The following is a 6301-nucleotide window of genomic DNA, read 5'->3' as shown; positions in this document are numbered from 1 at the left end:
AAAATCATGTTATGCTTTTGAATAACGAATTTTTTTCTCCTTTGCAGGTTTGAAGGAGCGAACAAATTCTCGAGATTGTAATCACTACATCTAGTGAAATTGTAAATAGGTAAGAGTTGGATGGTTACCATTTTTGTAGACGCTTTTGTGAGCACCTTTATTCCATGATTCATTGTTTTGTCGAATCCTGCGCTTTGTATGAACGATGTGCTGAAATAGCCACTTTGCAAGAATGATTGACTCCCATGATGATACTTCCAAAGATGGTGTTTCTAGAGATGACATCTCTATGGATGCAACTTTAAGAAATGATACTTCTGGGACCTATGAGTGATGGTGAGGGATCCTTCACACTGAGTTGTGCGTCTGGTTATTTCATTAGCTTTACCAAGATGATCATATAGTGAGATCCCAGATCAATGTAGACTCCACGGAAATGGAAGAAATTCTACGGGAGCAGAAAACCCAGTAGTAAGGACTACGGGATGCTAGCAAATGACGTGCAGTCCCCAACCGTTTTTTTGGTGAGTTGTTAGCGCTCCTGGTGTCATGACTTTTCCTTGCCCGTGTAATTAGGATCACGAGACCAAAGTTTGTTATTTCTTTTCAGACTTTTGCTCCATGACGCTCTTCAACTTGTTCCCAGACAAACAATTCAGGAATCCAACACTGATGAAGAAGTCGATGTTAGTATCTCTTTCGTGCAGGTGGTCGTGGCATCTCCTTGAATAAAATAATAATAATTATTGTTGATAAATCCAGGAAGAAATATTATCGTGGATGAACAAGGTATTGATGCGCTCATTCATCCTTGGACCATGGTGAGACGGAGAATTCACAAAACCCGAAATCGCGTGAAAGTAACAACACTTATAATGATGACTCCGACAATATTGGTTCTTCAAACGGCTTAGAGACCACTCAAGTAAGTACCCATATTATATTTTCTTCATAGAAGTATAAGATCTCTGATTCATGAATGAATGAATGAAGACCCATATGAATGACTGAAATTTTTTACCGAAATATGTCACCAGAAAATTCGAACTCTGTCTTTTAGAAAAAACGCTATAAAATCTTCATCCGATGTCGGACTTTCGCGATCTACCCATGTATCCTCATGCCCAGGAAATTTCTAATCTTCAAAATAGAAGCCTTTTGAGATTTGAGCATGTTTGGGGGTCGAAATCGATGAAACAGTAAACTTCCAGGAAGTTTTCAGAAACATTTCAACTGGTGCATAGTCCAAAGTTTTGGCCACTCGTTTCTCCAATTGTTGTGAGTTTTGGATATGTTGTAGAGAACATCCATATGAAGAGAATGTTATATGACTCAACCTTAGATTCCTTACCAATTGCTCCCAGATCGTTTCTTTGTACAGGGAAGTGTGAAATTACTTCAGACAGACTTGCTGTAAAACGTCTCTTTTGTGTCTTTAGACCATTTTCTTGTGTCTTGAACACTTGAAAGATTGATGAAGGACTTAGATTCCATTGATTAATTTGAGATCATGACCCCTTGATTGATACATGAGCATGGTGCTTGCAGTTCCATCTTGTTTCTGTCAGTCGTAGAAACATCACTTCTGAAACCCTAGTCACGGGACCATAACTGAGGTTTCTCTCAAGAGGGTGTAATGTAATGACCATGGTTGTATGTCCTGGTGGTATCATTCTTTTTATGATGAATGATCAGCACATGAGAGTTTGGTGCCGCGGGTCTTGGACTGTGAAACTGATCGCCATGATCGGTGGACCGTCAGTCCCCAGTATTTTGTTAAATCTCTCCTTTTCGTTTTCCCTTCTTATGGTAATATCTAGATGGAGGACCCAGGTAGAAAATTGATGTAAAGACCTAGGTGGTAGAAGTTGGAGGTACCTGGATGAAGAACTTAGAGGGATGACCTGGTGGACACCGATCGACTGTGGAAGTTATGAATCCCGTCTAAGAATTTCTGCTTGCATGTTATTTGCTCTGGAAACTGTAGGAACCTCATACGACGTCGGAATTCGATGCTTGGACCCAAATTTAGAATCTAAGAGACTGAGTTATCACATGAGAAAATAATCACTCAATTCGGAGTTGTAGAGGTCATCCAACAAAGCATGCACATTTGTAATTTGTAATCCCGTACAAATTTTTCAGATTTCGTAGACCTGACGGTAAAGGCCATATCTTTCAGCTCGTATGTCCGATTGATGCACCCTTTTGGTATGTTGTAGCAAAGACATAGACGAATATATTTTGTTGAGGAAGAATTGTCCCATTCCTCACCCATTGGTATGTTTTTTCAAACCCATGGTCTGGAGCATGTCATATCTCATTTGTAGAGGCGATGAGAACATCTTGTAGAAAACTTTAATTTGTGTCTGTCCGTCGCGCAAGCTTTGGGAAGACGTTCATGTTATCATGTTTTCATGTATACACATCTTGATATGAATTATTAGGGATTGATGAAGTAACACTTCAGAAATTCTGATATCATGATTCAATTTTATCCAGAAATTCTTGTTGATGCTGATACCATAGTTGGAGTTGCTCCAGAGACCGAGAAGGCTAGAAACATGATTATCGACATAGTCTTGCTCTTCCATCCAGTGAGACGCAAAGTGGATTTGTCTGGGAATTGATGTTGTTGCGGAAGATAGCAGCAACGGACTTCATTCAATAAGATCAAGTCCCCAGTGTGTTGAAGGAGTTTGTGCCATCGATGAATAATGCTTCATCTGCTCCAGAAGTATTATCATGGGATAGTGAAGACTTATCGATTGTAGAACTTTTATCGTGTCGGTGTTGAATCAGTGTGTCACCGTCGAGATATTGTGTTGAAGCCAGAGGCGCTACTATCGAAGGTGTACTCTTTGATTGGGAGTACAATTAGAAGGATTCTTATATGCTTGAACGTTGAAGCGTCGAATGTCTTAGGTTTGATCGTCTCAGCCCCGTGTATCTTTTCTTGATTCAGCATTCCATTCGCTGCGATAGTGGGATTCAACATTTGTGCAGACATCAGAGCTTTCTGATTTTGCGGCACTCATGGGCACTCTTGCAAGGATGTGGAGAAATTCTCAAAGTGTTCTTTACCATGCTTCGGTCATCTCCCAGTAATGAATGCCTCGGTGAGATGCTTGATTCGAAGAGATGTCATATTCAACCACTTGGTAAAATATTGCTGAGGTGAAATTACCCACTCAGAGCATCTTGCAATAACAGAGATGCTAGCAGAATTGATTCCCCATGATAGAGTAACATGTGAGGATACGGTAGGAATGGGACTTGCCTGAATCCGAAACCTTTTGATGAATGTCAATTTGGTTGCACCATCTTGAATCCAGACTTCCAGTAACTCGATCACTTCTTCAATGAGAAGAGAGAAGTTTGAATCTGTTTAATAATTTCCTCGTTTGTTGATGCAGGGTTAAGGTTTGTGCATTTCAGGATTGGTTATCCTTTCTTTGCGCTTCCGAAGGATCCTGAGAGATTGGAGAAGTATGCTTTTGCTATGGTGCTTCGGATTTCCTTTTGCTTCCTTCAACAACAACATTCATGGAAGGTTGAAGGTTGTATTTTCTATTGAAGAGACGCTGAGTATCACGAGGTTCTCAGTCTAGGTCTTTCTGTTTCCATAAAAGCATGCGCGGTAGTGGCTGATCGCTTGGCTGCTTCATGAAGTTTTGAGAAAGTCTAGAATCGCAGATTCTCCAGAAAGGCTCTGTAGATTGGGATCATTCCATTGTATTCATGCTCTCCTAGCGCCTCCATGAATCGACAGACGTGTTCTCGAGCGTTCCGTGTTCCGTTTTACGCGTTGGGGAAGTGTAGCACTTTGAAAGAGGAATTTTTTGCGTAGCAGCAGGATATGGAGGTTGATAATGGTGAACAGATGATGCTTTGTCTATTACTAGATCCTCCATGAAGTTTTTCATGTCCTCATGAGTGATGAAGCCTGCAGGTTTCTTTGTTGGTGGGTTATCTGCAGCCTTGTGGACTTCATCATCATCTACTACATGGATCGGAGTGACTTCAGGATCAGCAGCCCGAAGATGTTTCTTTGGCTTTTCCTTTCTCCCGAGTTTTCTCTGACATCTTGTCAGTAAGTGCTTTGAGATAATTGCATAGATCTTTCTGTGTTGCAGCCATGTCAATCTTATTTTTGGCCTAAGTCTCGGTCTAGGATAGTCAAGTGCATTTAAAGCTCCAGACTCCATGGAGATCACCTTACGAAGACGAAGAACTACTCGAGGAACCGATGGAACTTCATCCGACTAAAAGGTATGTGGAGACTTGAACTTATTTATCACTCAAAATTCTATTATATCTCCTACTCTTGAGACAAAGTCGTATAAGTATGATAGTTTTCATACATACACATCTGCAATTTCGAGCCGAGTTTACTCGCCTATCTTTTTCTCGAAATATGTGTTGGTAAGCTTTCGCTTTAACCATTTTCATCTTTACCCGTGATGAAAGTCATGATGATGTTTCAATCTTGAAAATAGCTTTGATGACGATAGTCGTGAATAACGATTGTTATAACATTATAGAAGAATGTTTCAATGATTAAAATGTAGAGTTGAGATTACCATCTACGGATATAAGCATATATAATGTATTCGCACATTAGTATATAAATCCATGTGCCGGAAGCCAAGTGTGTGCATATGTGCGCATGTGGTATTGGTGAAGGAGACAGGTTGAGTACGCGTACCCATAGAAGTTTTCATACCGAAAATTTCTGCTGGAGTTTGTAAGTTCGCAAATTAGTAAACCATTCACCTTAGGTACGCTTACCCGTATGCGTACTCATAGAAGTTTTTGAACCGAAAATTTCTGCTGAGTTTGTAAACTCAAATCCGGTAGCTAAGGTACGCATACCCGTACGCGTACTCAAGCTGGTGATATCTCAAATCGGTAGTTCATGAACTTAAAACAATAAATTATAAGGAATGCAATATTTTCAAACCGTGTATTGTTCATGAATTGATTCAAGTGGATCAAACCGATTTTGTTTCAATTGTGTCTATGAATAAAGACCTAAGCAATTGAACAACTATTCAACTAGTTCTTATGAGTTATTTGAACTAGTTATGAGAAAGATGAATACGGTTAATATGAAAGTGCTCATATGGCTTACCATTGATTAACTATTTGTGAACCCAGTAACTATACACGTTTAGGTACGGTTACTCAAACCTAAATGAATATATTTCATTTGTGTGTGTGACAAGATAAGTTTCGATCTAACGGTTGAAAGATATTAGCTTGGTTGAATCAGGTTTTTCATCTAACGGTGAATATTGAATGCATTGTTACCAAGGTAAATTAGATTGCAAACCCTGATTTGAAAACTATATAAAGGAGACATCTAGCATCTGGAAAAACTAATCCCCACACTCTTGTGTGATACTAGTTGGTTTGCTAGAGTTGATTCTTCTTTAACCTTAGGTTTCTTCTCGAGACCCTGTAGGTTAACGACTGAAAGACTTCATTGGGATTGTGAAGCCATACGAAACTAATTTTCTTGTAGTTGAGCGATCTGATCTTGACATTTTCTATCGACGAGTTTAATTGAATAATTGGATTGAGATTATATCTCCGATAGGGCAAGATAAAAAGAAATCACAAACATCTTCGTCTCATCGTTTGTGATTCAATAATATCTAGTTTCGCTATCATACGATTTAGATTATTGTGAGGTGATTGATAATACTAGGTTGTTCTTCGGGAATATAAGTCTGGTTTATCAGTTAGTTCTTGTTCACCTTGATTTATCAAAAGACGGAACAAAAACTCTTGGGTGTTTCTGTGGGAGACAGATTTATTCAATTCTATAGACTTTTCTGTGTGAGACAGATTTGTTTATCAAGTCTTCGACTTTGGGTCGTAGCAACTCTTAGTTGTGGGTGAGATCAGCTAAGGGAATCAAGTGCATAGTATCCTGCTGGAATCAGAGACGTAAGGAGCGCAACTGTACCTTGAATCAGTGTGAGATTGATTAGGGTTCAACTACAGTCCAGACCGAAGTTAGTTTGTAGGCTAGTGTCTGTAGCGGCTTAATACAGTGTGGTGTTCAATCTGGACTAGGCCCCGAGATTTTTCTGCATTTGCGGTTTCCTCGTTAATAAAATTTCTGGTGTCTGTGTTATTTCTATTCCGCATCATATTTTGTTATATAATTGAAATATCACAGGTTGTGCGTTGTATCGATCAATTGTGAAATCCAATCTTTGGTAGTTGATTGGAAATTGATTGATCCTTGGATATTGGTCTTTGGTACCATCCAAGTTTTTATCCTTGTATT

The sequence above is a fragment of the Papaver somniferum genome, chromosome 11 (genome assembly GCF_003573695.1).
Source record: "Papaver somniferum cultivar HN1 chromosome 11, ASM357369v1, whole genome shotgun sequence".
Lineage (NCBI taxonomy): Eukaryota > Viridiplantae > Streptophyta > Magnoliopsida > Ranunculales > Papaveraceae > Papaver > Papaver somniferum.
Note: the sequence above shows the minus strand (reverse complement) of the source record.